This window comes from Arvicanthis niloticus, chromosome 10 (genome assembly GCF_011762505.2).
Source record: "Arvicanthis niloticus isolate mArvNil1 chromosome 10, mArvNil1.pat.X, whole genome shotgun sequence".
Lineage (NCBI taxonomy): Eukaryota > Metazoa > Chordata > Mammalia > Rodentia > Muridae > Arvicanthis > Arvicanthis niloticus.
In genome coordinates this window covers 36,300,389-36,319,115 of record NC_047667.1, presented here as the reverse complement: position 1 = coordinate 36,319,115, position 18,727 = coordinate 36,300,389, and the positions used below count along the sequence as shown (strand labels likewise).

General features: G+C 39.3%; 1 pseudogene; it reads left to right on the top strand.

Annotated features, from left to right (window-relative positions):
* The first annotated feature begins 560 nt into the window (after window positions 1-560).
* LOC117716237 (ubiquitin-conjugating enzyme E2 variant 2 pseudogene) lies at window positions 561-1,659 on the top strand (annotated as a pseudogene).
* Window positions 1,660-18,727: the final 17,068 nt, after the last annotated feature.

The following is an 18,727-nucleotide window of genomic DNA, read 5'->3' as shown; positions in this document are numbered from 1 at the left end:
GACTAATGACCAACATTCAAATGACCATTTCCAAATTTATGATTTATTGAATCATTTTGTGATTTATGATGATGACATAGTTGATAATTTATGTGTATTTGATATATTCAAAAACTCCTAACATTTTCTTAAAAATAGAAATTTTCCATGGGTTCAAGGTGATGGATTCATTCCTTTGTTTTTTCCTTTCTGAACAATACATTTTTTTTCATGAAATATTCAATGTTATTTTATGAGGCCATGGCTAGTGGTTTTGGTGTTGAATATGTTTAAATGGACTTCAGACTACTGAAGGATTAGTGGATAGATCACTAGGACATTAATCGATCAACAATTAAACTAATTAAGATGTTTTCTTTCAAGATTTATATAAGAAATGAAACATCTTCCAAACTGGCATTTCAGTTTTCATATGGAAAAAAAAATGATCTGAATAACTTTCTTTTAACACAGGTATTATGCAATGAGCATTCTAAATGAGGCGCAAGTACCTGTATAATAAGTAATGTAAGAGTCATTTTAAAGAAAAAAAGGAAATGAAAAGAAAGAGGAAGGAGGGGTGGGTCTGGGAGCAGGAGAAGATGGCGGTCTCCACAGGAGTTAAAGTTCCTCGTAATTTTCGCTTGTTGGAAGAACTTGAAGAAGGACAGAAAGGAGTAGGTGATGGTACGGTTAGCTGGGGCCTTGAAGACGATGAAGACATGACACTTACAAGGTGGACAGGCATGATTATTGGGCCACCAAGGACAAACTATGAAAACAGAATATATAGCCTGAAAGTAGAATGTGGATCTAAATACCCTGAAGCTCCTCCATCAGTTAGATTTGTAACAAAAATTAATATGAATGGGATCAATAATTCCAGTGGAATGGTGGATGCACAGAGCATACCAGTATTAGCAAAATGGCAGAATTCCTATAGCATTAAAGTTGTGCTTCAAGAGCTAAGACGTCTTATGATGTCCAAAGAAAATATGAAGCTTCCACAGCCACCGGAAGGACAGACGTACAATAACTAATTCTAGTGGATCTCAAACTTGTCTTAAATCAAATCAACAACCTTCTACTCATGTTATTGTCTTGATTAAATATCACCATGCAAAATACCCACACATTAAGTAAAAGAATTGCAGCTGGTAAACATGACCTGGACAGTTGTAAGAATATATTTAATATATGTACACCTATTATGTTTTCAGGTAACAAGAGAAGTGCAGCACAATTTTTTTTGTCTTCTTAAAGCACTGTCGTTTAAACATGAACCTGAAGTACTCAAAGTGGAATTCAGGTTTTCAAGACAGAAGCATGTTTAAAAAGTGTCAAATGGCCATGGAAACTTTTGTTTTTCTGAAAAGTAAAGTCTCAAGAAGGAAGAACAGAAATGGCATGCTTTATCCATCATATGTAGAGCTGCAGTTGGAGTTGTTTAAAGTAGCAGATAGAATGACTAGTCACCAACTGTGTTAACTCTTGAAGCGGTGTGGGTACTGACTACTATTAGTATCAAAAATAGGTTCAGGATTGTTTTGATACCTGTATTTATAATAAAAAGATGTTTGGGGTTTTGAATTTCTGTTAAAAACTGTTCCTGTTTGTTACATATAACAGACATAATTTGTTTACAGTCTTTGTTTAATAAAACATGCTTAGAAGTTTTAAGTGAAGTCAGCAAAAAGGAAATAGGGTTATGGATATGTGAATTTGAGATGAAAGTTAGGCTTAAAATGTAAATAAAATATGGAATGTGTCTTCAGAGATTGTGCTATTTCTGTTACGTTGATATATGTTATAGTAGCCATATCAAGGTAGCAAAATTGGGGCTTATTAAGCTAAGCATGGTAATGGCAGAGGCAGGAAGATCCAGGCCAGCCTGGGCTGGTACATAAAACTGCATTCAAAACAAAATAAGAAATATTGAGAGAATAGCAAAGATTTTCATTGAAATTCTATTTTATATGCTTATGTTTTGAACTTACAGAGCATTTGTTTTGACATCTTACATGCTCAGTTTAATTTCTTTGCACAAAGAGGTATCTCAGTTGCTACATCTCAAATTTTATATCATCATAGGTAATATTCAAAAAGATCTTTGAATTTTAGCAGTTTTATAGTTAACAGACTGCATATTATTCAAGCATTCATTCACCTTTTCTTTGTGACATTTTTATTTTTCTACAAAGCTTTTGGTTCATTATAGTTGACTGAATTGAAGATGTTTCCTCCTCATCTTTAAACTTTCTTGTTATTTTATTTGTGTGTGTTTGCATGTGTGTGTACTTGTGTGAAGGTCAGAGGTTACCTTTGGAGTTGGTTCTTGCCTTCACTTTTATGTATGTTCCTGATGTTGAACTTCAATCACCATGTATCGTGTGTGTGAACAAGTGCCTTTACTGTGGAGCCATCTCATTTGTCCCTCTTCTAAGACCAACGAAAGTTAATTTTACCATTCCACTCCGTGTTTACTTTAATGAATATATGTCTGAAGTTAGAAGTTTGTTTTTATTCTTTATCAAATTGACAAATTTTGATTGTCAAAATAAAAAATTAGACGTTCAAAAAAGAAAAAGAAAGAGGAAGGAGAAGACAAGAACAGAGAAAAAAATGAAAAAGGAGGAAGGAGAAACTGACCACTAAACAGTGGCTAGATTTGCATATCATACTCCCTTAAGTATATCCGGCTTCAGGTCCCATCATCTACATGCCAGCTCACAATCATATGTAACTCTGATTTGAGAGGATTTAATGCTCTCACCTGAAATCTGAGGGTACCAGGCATCCACACAGTACACATATATACATGCATGTAAAACATGCATTTATATAAAATAGACATAAATAAAACTTTTTTTAGAAAACTTTTTTATATCTTTTTTTTTGCTAAGCATGTCTTTTGTATGCAATTTACACATTATGAAATACAATGGGGAATTCATGGCTAGTATATACATAGACACAAAATACTATTTGTTCATTTATTTTTATCATTTATTTATTTCTCAATTTTGAACTTATTCTGACACTTAGTTCTTCATCTCTAAAAGTAGAGGAGAAGGAGAATTCCAGGGTCACAGAGGGTAAGTAATGTGTGAGATTTCTAGCCTATTCTGTTCGAATAAAAAGTCCTTCAATCGTATGTGCAATGTTTTACTGGCAAATACTGATTCTGTGACAGATCAGTTGCAGAAGTCAAATAAAAAGACACCTTTCAGTCATCTCAGAGAATCAAGCATTTTAAAACTTAACATTCTGAATGTAGAAACTAAGACTCTTATAGAATTAAATTACTTAAGTAATCTGTCAGTTTTACATAGCAGTTTATTTTATTATGAAATGTGATACATAATTTCTTAACTTTCATTATATAAGAAATGTTTATTCTACATGCAAAATATGTCTGCATATTTGGTTTTTATAAACTTCACCAAAGTTTGTATCACACTAAGAATGGTAAATATCAGAATTCTTGTTTTTTTGTGTCACATGATGGAATTACCTACAGAAAAGTCTACTTTTATAAAACCTACAGTCAAACATCTGAGATCAATATGCCATTAATATTCAACATAATTATCAGCTGCCTTCTGCCTTCATTCTCATACCATTTCCCTTCATGTCAATTTACATTGTTTGTTTCTTTAAAGTATTGTTTCTTTTAGAAATTTTGTATTAATACAACAAATATTATTCTCAGAGTAAAATGTGAATGACGTCAGTAACAACTATAATTAGAGTGTCAAGTTTATAAAGAAGCATACTATTTATTACCATGACAGATGATCACCATTTCTGAGGTCATTTAATCTAGAAGAGATGAAAACAAAAGTTTTGTTCCATCACTCCATTAAGTAATTGAAACCAATTTTTTAAATTTACATAAACAGAATATTAACATTTGGTGAAGATTAAATGTCTTCTGTGTCTGTTTTAAGGAAGACCAAAACATGGATGCTTGTGGGGAAGAAATCTCGCAGGCGGGGGGGTGGGGTGGGTGTGGGGTGGGGGGAAGAGGGAGTCCGGCAGCCAGGAGGTCTCTTACTGCGGTCTGGCATCAGGATCCCAGGCGGGCACATTGGTACAGCCACCGTGGGCTGGCGGTGGGTGGCTCAAGTTTCCAAAGGCTGGGAACCTGGCGGTGGCAGATCAGGCAGATCAGGCGACACATGGAGTCCGGTTTTCCAAAGCTTTTATTTTTCATGGCATGGTAAATGGATGTAGGTGGTAAGTGCTTCCCCCACCAAAAGCCAAGGGAGACTAATTTTATAGGGAGGGGGAAAAGGGGAGGGAATAACTTAATTAGCTACGCCCCTGACCTTTTGATAATTCATTAATATTTAAATCTCTGGAGATGGAGACTTGTTAATCACACCCTCTACCTGTGTCCTACGTGACTGAAGGTGGCAGGTTAAATGGAGTTACCTAGTCCAAGGCCCAACAGATGCTTCAGTCCTTCTTAGAAGGGGGAATAAAATATTCACGGGAGGTGGAGGTTGAGAGGGACTTGGGAAGAAAAGATGAATGAGAGGGGAAATATGGGTGTCAGGATCAGGTATGAGAGGAGACAGGAATGATACACAGAGGGTCAGGAATTTGAACAGAGATGTGTAGCAATGGGAGATAGAAAACTGGTAGTAGCTACCAGCAAGTTCCAGATGCCTGGAAAGCAAGAGGCTCCCAGAACACAACAGGGATGAGATGAGCTGAAATGCCCAACAAAGGGAAGGGAGAACCTGTAGAGATCATATCCAGAGGCTAGGCAAGGCTCCCGGTTGGGAGATGGGGCCATCACTCACCTCCAAATTCTTAACCCAGAAGGGCTCCTGTCTAAAGAAAATAAAGGGTCAAAGTGTGGAGCAGAGACTAAAGGAAAAGCCATCCAGACACTGCCCTACCTGGGGATCAATCATAGAAACACCAAACCCAGACACTATTGAAGATGACAAGAACTTGCTGACAGAAGTCTGTTATAGCTGTCTCCTGAGAAGCTCTGCCAGAGCCTGGCAAATACAGAGGCAGATGCTCACAGCCAACCTTTGACTGAGCGTGGAGTTTCCAACGGAGAAGTTAGAGTCCGATGGAGGAGTTAGAGAAAGGACTGAAGGAGATGAACGGCTTTGCAATTCCATAGGAAGGACAACAATACCAACCAACCAGATACCCCCCTCCCCCCCCGCAGCACCCGGGGACTAAACCACCAACCAAGAAGTACACAGAGAGGTACCTATGGCTCCAGCCACATATGTAGCAGACGATGGCCTTGTCGGGCATCAATGGGAGAAGAGGCCCTTGGTCCTGTGAAGGCTTGATTCCCTAATGTGGGGGAATGCCAGAGCAGAAAGGCAGGAGTAGGTAGGTGGGAGGGGAAGCATCCTCATGGAAGCTGGAACGGTGGGATGGAAGATGAGTGTTCTGGAAATGAAAAGGAAAAGGTGATAACATTTGAAATGTAAATCCATAAAATATCAAAAAAAGGAAAAAAATTTAAAAGAAAAAAAGAAAAGAAATTGCTGCATAGTAAATGATAATCGAACAATACCAATAAGCACATTAAGTATAAATGTAATAACATGGTATAAAAGCATAAAGGAGGAGGGGATGGGTTAGGGCATTTTAGGGAGGGGAAATGACATCTGTATTGTAAATAAAACAAATATCTAATTTTTAAAAATGGGGTACAGAGCTTTAAAAATGTACAAATGGTCTAAGTGAAAAAAATAAAACTCAACAGAACCAGTTTTCATTTATTAAGCATGTAGATAAATTTTCTTACCTTAAAACAAATAACTTTAATGGTAAGATACATTTGCAGGATACATATTTAAATTTCCCCCCCAGGAAACTAAATTTAATCACATAAGCAAAGATTTCTTTCAACATTCAGGTGAAATAAGCTGGGAAACAGAAAGAGCCCTTGGAAGCTTTCAGGAACAAGGGAGATGAAATTTCCTAGAACATGAGAAGGAAGTGGATGGTGAGGATCCCCTTAAGGTTGGACTTCTGTCTATTTTACCTATGAGAGAAATGTATCTCTTTTGTCCCTGCCACCAACATCAGGGATGATTTTGTAAATGCTTTACCATACTAACATCAATGTGAAAAATGTTTGTGTACTTCATCACAAACAACTACTAAAGAACTACCCTATTCTGTCATCTGATTATAATTATTGTTAATACAGCCATGAAAATGCTGATGATACATAACAGTCAAGTAATTCAAAATCCAGGTACATACAAATGACACTAAGTATTGGCAGGGGCCAGCATATTATTACTTAGAACAAAGCAGAAGCTGGTGTTTTGTCAATAAAAGAATTCAAAACAGGTGTTATATGCTAATCCATATGCTATATTGTAGCCGCCCGCGGCCACAAGTCAACTGGGTCCACCTGAAAGGGGGGCTGGGAATGAAAGGGGCTGGAGGGCCAGAAGAGATGAGGCCAAGACAAAGTTCTCTGATCAAGGCCCAAAGCTTTAGTGTTCAGCTCTCAATTTAAAGGGGAAGACCCAACCCACAGCCCCTCCTGGTTCCAGATGGGTGGGATAATCCATAGTCCATTCCTGGTCACTGCCTGAGATGTCTCAAGGCAAGCCCAGGGGCAGTTCTGCTTCTGTGTTCCGGGCAGCCAAGGTGGGTAACTCCACCTAGATCCCGTCACTTGACCTTGTTGTGGTAACCAAGGTCTCTTCAGGCTTGCTCATGGTGGGGGGGAAGGTACAGTTTCCCCCATTTTGGTTAACTTAAAAAGAAAAGAGAGAGGTGAAACAGGAATAGGGTCGTCGTTGTGATATCTGGCTACTTCCTGCTGACATTGGGGGCAACGTGTCTCTAGGGGGAACCTAGAAGAATGGGTATGGGGGATATAGGAGAGTCGGCTGTGTCCTGCTGTCCAGGGTTTATGGAGCCCATCTGAGGATAGGTCAGGAGGAACAGGTCCAGTAGAAGCAGCTGTGTGGGGTACACGACTTCATCCCATCTGGGGTACCAAGTAGCCGGGCTTGTTGGGAGAGATCTTTGTGTGAAGGCAACTTATCTGCTTGAGACACAAGGTTCAAACGTTAACAGCAATATAATTATCCAAGCCGAGTAGGAAATAAGGTTGAAAATGGAACTGTTTTAGTATCTCATCCAACTGCTGGTTGACAGGGATCAGATACAAAGTCTATGACTACTCAGGCTGGTAGATTTCAACAAAAGCTGTCTGTTTACAATAATTTATAGCCCTCTGTTTCAGTGTTTTTCCATGGAGACCTAAGACTCTGAGCAGGCAAATATGCCAGGCCTATTGCTGAATTTTAGGCTTATAGCTGATTTTAGGCCTTCAGAGTTAAGCAGGGCTGTCCCTGAAGTCTCCTCTCTTTTCCAAGTATAGAAGGACCGTGGCAATTCTCATCTTACCCAGGCAGGGATAGAGGCCTGACCTCCAATAATTAAAGGGAACCTTGTAATGGCTCCAGTCCTCCTGTCGTTGTCCAGTAAGGCCTGAAGGCCATACCTGTCCTGATGTCTTTTTCCTGGAGAGGGGATACTTTTGACATCAACCCCTATGCAGTCAGGCTTGTCCCTCAGGGAACCCAGAAACATATTTTAACTTTTATTTATATTCCCTTGCAGTGCTTAGCCTCGCAGCCTTAGCAAGAATTCAGATTGCCAGACAGAGGGGGTTCTGGGTGGCCCCTCTCTGCTTGGTCTAGGGGCGGAAGTCCCCTCTTTTAGGTTGGATGGAGATGAGACTTGGGAACACCCTGGATAGAGTAACAACCTTATCTAGAGTCTTGGGTCCTCCATGGCTAACACATGATAATGTGTCTGACTAAATTTTGTCATCAGATTCTTCATTATCAGAATCATAATTATTAGGCTCAAGATCTGTGTCTACTTGATGGACCAATCTTTCAGGCAGCCATCGGGCTCCATTTTCTTTTTCTGAAAAAATACAGACTGATCCACGACCCCAAATTAAGACAGGGTCAGGACCATTCCAAGAATTAGTTAGGGGGTTTCTCCATTTGACCCTGGTAAATGACCTGGAAGTGACTGGATGCCAGTGGCGATCTGCCGCAGACTGACCTTTAACATCAGTTTGCAGAAAATTTAAAACAAATAACACAAAAGCAAGATGTGCTTTTGGTGACCTTGGAGGGTATAACTCTCCCCCTTTAGTTTTAATAAGCCAATTTTTTAGAGTGCGATGTGCACGTTCAACGATTCCCTGTCCCATTGGGTTATAAGGAATTCCAGTTTTATGTTCAATACCAAATTCTTTACAAAAGGAAGTAAAGTTGTTACCAGTATAAACTGGCCCATTGTCTGTTTTGAGAACTTTAGGCAATCCCATAGAATTAAAGGCTTGTAGGCAATGATCAATTACATTTCTAGAGGCTTCTCCTGTATGTAGAGAAGCAAAAAGGAATCCTGAGCAAGTGTCAATACAGACATGTATATATTTCAATTTTCCAAATTCTGCATAATGGGTTACATCCATTTGCCAAATATGATTGGGCTTAAGGCCTCTTGGATTAACGCCTAAATGGGGAGCCGGGGATAAGGTAAGACAGTTAGGACACTGTTTTACAATCATTCTAGCTTGCTCCTTAGTGATCTTATGTCGGAGCCTTAAAGTGTGACTAGAGAGATGAAACTTTTCATGATCTCGCTTAGCCAGAGCAACAGGATCCAAAATTAATGCTTCTCCTATTAAAGCTCTGTCAACACAATCATTGCCAGCAGCTAAAGGCCCAGGAAGACCAGAATGAGCTCTTATATGGCCAATATAAAAGGGATTTTTTCTGGTAAGAATGAGGTTTTGTAGTCGAGAAAACAAAGATGCGGCTCGAGTATTGAACTGCAATACTCCACAAGTTTCTAACAAAGGGACAGACTGAGCTTCATATAGGCTATCAGTAAAGAGGTTAAAAGCATCACTTACCGACTGAAAAACATTTAGAACTGCTGTCAGTTCTGCTAATTGAGCAGAGAGTCCAGGTGTCTCTATGACTACCTGTTGATTATTTAAAAGATACCCTGCTCATCCTTTAGAGGATCCATCAGTAAATATTAAAAGAGCATTATGTAAAGGCTGCAAAGAAGTCATGTTAGGAAATATAACCTCATGTACATTTAAAAACTGTATCAATTTATCTGGAGGATAATGATTGTCTATAATGCCATTAAATCCTATTTGAGCAAGCAACCAATCTGTACTATGTTGCTTTAACCAAGTATTTTGATCTGCACTAAAAGGCTGAATAATGGTGTCTGGCTCTTTGCCAAAATAAGTCACTGCCTGTTTCCTTCCAAGTACAATCATATGGGCTACTGCCTCATAATACGGTAGGATGTTACGTTTAGGGGATATCTTTGAATGTATCCACATGAGGGGAGCCTTTTGCCACAACAATCCCGTAGGTGTGTAAGTTGTATTAAAAATTAACAAATGTAAAGGTGAGGAATAATCTATGTAAGTAACAAATTGTTCCTCAATGGCTCTTTCTACTTGTTGTAAGGCCAACAATCCTTCTGGGTTTAAGGATCGAGGGGAGGTAGGATCAGCACTCCCCTTGAGAATATCTAATAAAGGTTTCAATTCTCCTGTTGTAAGCTTTAAGTAGGGACGAAGCCAATTGATATCACCTAACAGCTTTTGAAAATCATTTAGAGTTTTTAGACAGTCCCTTCGGATGATTATCTTCTGGGGACAAATGGCTTGATTTGTAAGCCTAAAGCCTAAATAATCATAAGGCTCCTGAGTTTGTACCTTTTCAGGAGCTATTTGTAAACCTTTATCAGCTAATGCTTGCTGTAAATCTCTATAGCATAGAAGCAACTCCTGGGGATCTTTCCCACCTAAAAGAATGTCATCTGTGTAATGGCTGATGTACATCATTGGCCATTGCCATCTTACAGGCTCAATGGCTTGTGCCACAAATTTTTGACATAATGTAGGGCTATTAGCCATGCCCTGAGGAAGAACTACCCATTGATACCTTTTCATCGGCTCCTTGAAAGTAACAGAAGGAACACTGAAAGCAAATCTCTTGCAATCCCGAGGATGCAAAGGAATAGTGAAAAAACAATCTTTCAAATCTACTATTATTTTATGAAACCCTTTGGGAATGGCCACTGGAGATGGCAGCCCAGATTGTAGAGCTCCCATAGGTACCATGGTTTCATTAACCTTTCTTAGATCTTGTAACAATCGCCATTTCCCAGATTTTTTCTTGATAACAAATATTGGAGTGTTCCAAGGTGACTGAGATTCTACTATATGTCCTGCCTCTAATTGCTCCTGCACAAGCAATGAAGCAGCTTCTACTTTTTCTTTAGACAATGACCACTGATCAACCCACACTGGGACGTTATTAAGCCATTGAATTTTATCTGCATGGGATGCAGGCAAGACAGTGGCCATTATGGAAAATACCCTAAGCCTCTAGAGTTAGTATGAGGCTCGGACGCTTTAAAAGTTTTAATACCTTGCTCTTCTCTTCCTAGTCCTTGGCCAGGCAAAAATCCTTGTCTTAGCATTTGTTTAGTCACTATTTCATTAGGGCTGCACATCATAAGACCCATCTGTGACAAAAGATCTCTTCCCCAGAGGGTGACAGGCAAATTCAGCATCACACAGGGCTGAATTTGTCCTGAATTGCCCTCTTCATCTCTCCAAGTTAGGAGTTTAGAACTCCGTTTCGGATTGTTAGCATAGCCAATTCCCTGAAGGTGTGTGAGCATATCAGACAAAGGCCAAGCTGAAGGCCAGTCCTGTCCTCTCAGGATCGTGATGTCAGCTCCTGTATCCATGAGACCCTCAAAACTCTTTCCCTCAATTGTTAACTTAAGAGTAGGTCTCTCATTAGTAATAGATTGAACCCAATACACATCAGAAGAACCATAGCAATCCTGTCCTCTCTCATTCTTAACAAACTTGGAAGGGAGTGGATGCAGAGGAACCAAAACAAGTTGAGCAATTCTCTTATCAGCAGGCACAGTTATCACACCCTGGGGGGAAGCAGCCATGATCTTAATCTCTCCCTCATAATCACTATCTATAACACCTGGATAAATTTGCAATCCTTTTACAATACTACTGCTTCGGCCTAAAAGTAATCCCCAAGTCCCTGGAGGCAAGGGCCCAAAAACTCCTGTAGGCAACGTCTGAACTCCCATTTCTGGTGTCAGTACGGCATGGGTAGTGGAACTAAGGTCTAATCCTGCACTTCCTGGGGTTGCTCTAATAAGTTCTGAAATAGATTTCCCTGACTTGGCAACAGCTTCATGGCCCCATAAGCTGTTGGCTGTGGGTTCCTGGGGGCCTAGGGCTGGCCCCACCACTCGTTTCCCGACAAGGGACGGCCCTGAATATCTGTTTTAGCATTACATTTGTTAGCCCAATGACGACCCTTCTTGCACCGAGGACAAATTCCTGACACGCTACCTGGTTGATAGTCCACGCCCTTTCTCCTGGGACAGTCACCTTTAAAATGACCTGTATCTCCACATTTATAACATCTTCTATCTTTACAGTTCTGTGCAAGCATTGCATGTATAGTGGTCCCCTGAAAAGCAGCAGCCATGGCCAGACCCTGATTGTAAGAGGGCCCAATTTCAGCACAAAGACGAATGTATCCATGTAAATCTGTCTTTGCCTTGTAAGGCCTGATAGCCGCGCGGCAAGCTGCATTAGCGTTCTCATAGGCCAGCTGTGTAACAAAAGGAATTCGTGACTGAGGATCTCTAAAAATTCTACCAGCTGTCTTTTGCAGCCTGTCCACAAAGTCCTGGAATAATTCATCAGGACCCTGCTTGATGCTGGATAAACTCCCATTAACATCCCCTTTAGTAGGTAACTGATTCCAAGCACGGCGAGCAGCCATTGCAATCTGTGCGTACACACCTGGAGGCAGCTCGACCTGATTAGCATTCCCTTCATATTGACCTTCTCCAAAAAGCATGTTCATGTCCCAGCTAGGATTACCCGCCTGAGCATTCATCGCGGCAGTTTTCTTACTAGCCTCACGCCATTCTGAGCTCCAAAGCAAGTAATCTCCTCCTGACAAAGTAGCCTTACACAAAGTTTTCCAATCTTGGGGTGTTAAATTTGATTCTACCACAGTATCCAATAAAGCTTGTGTGAAGGGCGCCGTAGGCCCATATTGAGAAACCGAAGTTTTCAACTCTTTTATCACTTTAAACTCCAATGCCTGATATTGTCTAGTTCTTTGGTTCTGTTGATCAACTACTTCCACTACAGGAAACGCTAACACGTCAGATGTATCCTGCCCATCCCTGCGGGCCTGACTTACAACTCTTTCTAATGGCGATTGACGTATTCCAGAATCATCGCTCCTTTTTGCACCTGACTGACACTTTAACTCCTGTAGCTCGTTAGTCAATCTCTGCAGTTTAATTTCCATCTCTAATTTATATGCCTTCATGTCCATCTGGGCAGCTTCTGCTGCATCAAGGACCGTAGGTGGAGCAGAAGGTGCATAGGGAGGGGACCATTCCTCGTGGCATTTGGAACCCCCTATTTTCAAATCAGCTCCTTTCTCTAGCTCTGATTTATTACCAGAGTTTCCGAATTCTTTTATCTGAGCTGGAGAAGGTGTACTAGGTCTACATTTCCCTGATTTAGGGTTGAGAGTGCCCCTTTTTGTACAAGGGCTTTCTGATGGGAGTTCTTGGAACTCTTCAAGCTGTGCCTGGGCAATAGCTAACGCCTGCAAGGTCTCTTTATCTGTTTTATTATCAATAGCATCTTTTACCAGTTTCCAAAGACAGAGGGTGTTATAATCTGCCCTGGTGGTTTTCAAAACCTCTCCGACCGCCTCCCAGGTCTTTTTGTTCAACGTTCCTTCTCGAGGGAACCATGGGCAGCATGAATCTACCTCTGCCAAAAAATCTTCCAACACACTATTTGACAACCCAGCTCCTCCCGTCTGAAGCAGCTCTCGAAGGCTGCAGGCAAATGCCCTTTTAGAATTCTCCTGGCCCATAATTCGCTGTCACCCCCTAGGCAGAATAGGTGTCGGGTCAACACCTATCTGACCTAGACCTATCCCCCAAAACACACTTCCTGCAAACACGGCCTTCAAAATTTAACTAGCGCTAGCTTCAATACTGTTTGCTACTTCCTAAGTGTGTGGGATACCTTTTTAGTCCTGTTTACCATGGAGCTCCACCTAAGACAGCTTTCCTCAGCTCGGTCCCCTGTTTTCAAGCCCCACGTTAGACGCCACTCTGTAGCCGCCCACGGCCACAAGTCAACTGGGTCCACCTGAAAGGGGGGCTGGGAATGAAAGGGGCTGGAGGGCCAGAAGAGATGAGGCCAAGACAAAGTTCTCTGATCAAGGCCCAAAGCTTTAATGTTCAGCTCTCAATTTAAAGGGGAAGACCCAACCCACAACCCCTCCTGGTTCCAGATGGGTGGGATAATCCATAGTCCATTCCTGGTCACTGCCTGAGATGTCTCAAGGCAAGCCCAGGGGCAGTTCTGCTTCTGTGTTCCGGGCAGCCAAGGTGGGTAACTCCACCTAGATCCCGTCACTTGACCTTGTTGTGGTAACCAAGGTCTCTTCAGGCTTGCTCATGGTGGGGGGGAAGGTACACTATATGAAAAACATCTGAGGATATTGAGAGATAAGAAATGTCTTCCCTTCTGTTGTTCAGGTTTGGAGAGAAGGAAGTAAGTAGCAACTATATTTGAAAAGAGAAACAATCTTTCCTTCATCTTTTATTTTGACACGAACTGTTGAGAAAATAGCATCCAATCCACTCAGCATCTGTAGTATAAACGATGAAATAAGTAAGTTTCGTAGAATAAAAACAGGAACATATCCTGAGCACCAATTGTTAAAAAGAAAACAACACAATAAATAAAACAAAATAACAACAACAATAGAACCTTGCTTCTGGGCAAGGGACTCCATAATAGAAAGCTCCACTGTCTATATACAGTGTCCTTTGCCTAAAATTAATTGCAGAATTAACAGAGCAGGTAGTGAGTCTCCTAATCCATGCTCTGGCACCACCATTTCAGCTCTTTACACTCTGGGGACAGACAATACCTTATTACTTCTACTGGGGGAAAGAAAAGAGAGGAAAAAGCTGCTCTCTTAGTTGCAAGCACAAAAGATGATTTGTGCTGAAGACAGAAACGTTATTGTGGAAAACAAAACAACAACAACAAAATGCTTGGGGAAAATGTTGGGCCCCTAAGAACAAGGTGACCCCAGAGGAACAGGAGTGCCCAGAAAGGCTTATAGCAACTGTATAAACAATATATCTCAGAATCAGACCAAGGCACTAAACGGATTCAGGCACTTAGCCTGCCATGAAGAGGGATGGCTACTGAGAGAAAAATGACTATTTTGGTCTTCACTGCTCTCCAGAATACATTAGTTTACAGTAAGAACAATAGATGACACCAAAATGAATTACACACTCAAGAGACCAAGCAGTCCCCATCATTAGTCTCCAAAGTGACCCAGATACTATGATAGCTAGTCTTCAGGGAGGAAGATTTCAGGCCTTTGAGCCCTGCTTTCAGTGCAAGCTATTTGCAGCATTAGGGGCTTACATTCTATCTCTGTGGGGCAACCAAGGTCAAAAGCACTAGCTTGTAATATTGTGGAAATGTCTTGGACAATGCTAACCAATGACTCCAAATAGCACTTTTCATGCCTGTTGTTTTAGTTTTTGGAACATGATATAGGCTTCTTGAAAAAAATGCCAGCTCAGATAGGACATTTTCACTTAAAATATGTTTATTTATATGACAACTTACATGCATTGTAGGTATTTTAGGAAGTTACATATTAATGTCATTCATTATAATTTTTTCACATATCCTTATTGAGACTTTATTCTATTTCCCCTTCCTTCTGTATTTATTTCTCTTTCATCCTTATGGTCCAAAAGAGAGAAGCAAACAACTCAGCTATGGTGTCTATGAAACATCACAATATCCATAATGGCATGATAGCACCTAATACATTTACACACATCTTGATGGTAACCAATTGCTTGCTAATTGGACTGAAGACCCACTCAACATAAAGGAAATTAAACCTGCTACCTGAAACCTAGTCAACTACCCAGGGTTAACTACATCATGAATTTCAGAGAAGAACCTACAACTAAACCATTGTATTCTCTTATTCCATTCACTATATTCATCTTTATACCCTGAGAGAAGTGAAATCCTCACCCTTTATTAAATAAACATCAGTTCTGCATCAGATAGAGACCATTAGAGAAAACCATAATCATTCAAAATGTATAGTTGGGGAACCAAGTCCCAATGAACATATGCATTTACAGTACTACACCTCCTGCTCCTAAAGCTCAGGGATGACTGTACAGAGGAAGTGAAAAGACTATAAGAACCATAGAAAGTTTACTGAGTGGTATCTAGAAATGTCAGAAAATAAACCCATGGTGTCTTAATAACAGGACTACCTATACATAAGTGGAACAAAACAATAGTAGATATACTTAAGTATAACTGGGAAAGCCCAGGAGGCTTCAATTCTGAAAAGAACTATAAGCAATCAAAGAATGCTGAGAGCAGAACAGTCTTCTCAAGAGAGGAGTACACAGACTGAATACCAAATAGCAAGTGATTAGGCCTGCAAACATACATACATGTAACATTATGAAGACTGAGTTGGCCGGTGTGCATTTGTGGTGTGTGTGTGTGTGTGTGTGTGTGTGTGTGTGTCTGTGTGTTTTATAACAATTAATAAAAAAGACATGAATTTTAAAAAGTGAGAGAGAAAGGAGGGGTACAGGGAAGTATCTAAAGAAAAAATAAGGTTCTTGATCCACTTGGACTTGAGCTTTGTGCAAGGTGACAAATGTGGATCTACATACAGACATCCAGTTAGACCAGCACTGTTTATTGAAGATGCTTTCTTTTTTCCATTGCATATTTTTGGTATATTTGTCAAAGATCAAGTGTCCATAAATGTGTCTTCAATTCTATTCCATTGATCAATGTCTTTGTCTCTACAAATACCATGCAGTTTTTATTATGCAGTATTTATTACTATAGAGTTAATATTGCTCTGTAGTAAAGCTCGAGGTCAGGGATGGTGATTCCTCCAGCTGTTCTTTTATTGTTAGGTATTGTTTCACTATTCTGAGTTTTTTGCCTTTCCAGATGAATTTGAGAATTGCTCTTTCCATGTCTTTGAAGAATTGTGTTGGGATTTTGATGGGAATTGCATTGAATCTATAGATTCTCTTTGGTAAGATGGCCACTTTTACTATATTAATTCTGCCAATTCATGAGCATGGGATATCTCTACATTTTCTAAGATCTTCTTTGATTTTTTTATTGAGAGACTTGAAGTTATCGTCACACAGGTCTTTCACTTGTTTGTTTAGTATTACACCAAGATATGACATATTATTTGTGTGTTGTGAAGGGAGTTGTTTCCCTAATTTCTTTCTCAGCCTGTTTATCATTTGTATAAAGGAAGGCTACTGATTTATTTGAGTTAATTTTATATCTGGCCACTTTGCTGAAGTTGTTTATTAACTGGAGAAATTCTCTGGTAGAATTTTTGGGGTCGCTTATGTATACTATCATATCATCTGAAAATAGTGATACCTTTATTACTTCTTTTACAATTTGTATCCCCTTGATGTCTTTTTTTTTTTGTCTTATAGTTCTAGCTAGCCCTTTGAGTACTATATTAAATAGATATGGGGAGGGTGGGCATCCTTCTCTTGTCCCTGATTTTAGTGGGATTGATTCAAGTATGCCTTCATTTAATTTCATGTTGGCTGCTGGTTTGCAGTAAATTGCTTTTATTATGTTTAGGTATGGTCCTTGAATTCCTGATATCTCCAATACTTTTAAAATGAGGAAAAGAAGGTCCAGCCAGAGGTACAAAGTGGGATCTAGCTCAAGGTTAAGTCCCAAGGCCTGACACTATTACTGAGGCTATGGAATACTCACAAAAAGGAACCTATCATGACTGCCCTCTGGAAGACCCAACAAGCAACTGAAAGAGTCAGATACAGATATTTGCAGCCAGCCAATAAACAAAAGCTGTTGACCACTGTAGTTGAATTAGGGAAAGACTGAAAGAAGCTGTGAGGAGGTTGAGTCTGTACGAAGCCCATCAGTCTCAATTAATTTGGACCCCCAAGATAAGATGAAGGGGAAATTACAGTTGGGAAGAATTTTATGTGAGAAGAATCTATTTTCAATAGAATAAACAAATAATAAATAATAAGTTGGAATTTTCAGATAGAAATGAAAAATTGCTCACTTAATGATGAGTATTCCCAGTCAATTAATCTCTTCACTTTGACCAGTCATTCACATCAACCTTTCCATTACTTCAAGAAAAATCCAAGGAGCATCAAAGGAGAGGGGACAAAAAAAAATACAGGAAACTGAGAACAAATAGGAGTTCTATGATGTTCTGTCTATTTGATGTTGTAGCTACTGACTGGTTAGTAGTCATCTGTGGGCATATGTGCAACTCTAATAGGCATAATATTAAATTTAAAAATTAAAGATAAGGAGAAAGAAAAGGAGACATGAAGTCAGTAGTGTTGTGTTGGGGGAGCTGGAGAAGCAGTATTAGGGAGATTGAGGAGGACTATGCTCATAACAAATTGTATTCATGTGCATAACTCCCAAATAATAAATTTTAAAAAGAAATCGGAAAGTTTTATTTTATGCTTCACTATAAAGAGGGTACAAGATTGAGAGAGATGATTTAAGCAGAGAAATGGAAAGCATATGAAATGATAAAATAGGAATTATGGAAAAAAAGCTTAATTTAAAAAAGGTAAATATGGCTTTAACAGACTAAATAATAGATTTAGATACAACAGCCAGTATCTATATTTTAAACATATATGATATTAAAAAGACTTGGAAAAATTGGAAATGTTTCAACACTCTGCTAAGGAAATAGTAAGTACAGTGACAAACTATGATCATGTTACCTTTAGTTAAGAACATGCTACCTGTTAGTTCAGGAGTGTCTGCATATTAGAAATATTAAATAAAGACCAGTATAAAATAGTTGATTCAATACATTTTAAACATTTTTTGTGAAGTGCCAACATTAGTTTATTATGCTAAATGATAAAGGATGATTCTCATGGAGTGAAGACATGTAATTTTCTGATCAATTTATCAGAGAAACTTAAAATAGTTTTTAAAAGAAGTTTATAAATCAGGAATCATCTTATTCATATAATCTTAACACCCTTGCAGCATAGACAAGAAATTGTTGCATTCTAGTATAGTCTGGACTACCTAATGAGTCTAAGTCAGACAGGTCTACAAAATCTGAGCCCGTCTTAAAAAAATAAGTAAATAAAATGAAACAAAAACCACAAGAAATGTTAGAATAATTCAAGTTATACAAATAAGAAAATAACTGCACAAAAAGACTTTTTAAAAATCACAAAGTTCTTAAAATCATCCAGCTCTAACTAAGCCTGACCAGTAACTAAAATATACACAAACTCCTAGTAAGCAAAATTAATAATTGCCTAAACATATAGTTACTTCAACATGATAGAATTGTGCAAAAGGAAATCATTGTAGTTAGTTGAGAATGTACCCATTTCCTTTGAGACTACCTGAATTAAAACACATTTTACTTCATTTGATAATTGCTAATTTTAGTAATTAACAAATCTGACTCTTGGGAATGTGCCCTTCTCTCTGCCATGGGTAGAGTGAGCTAATGAGCAA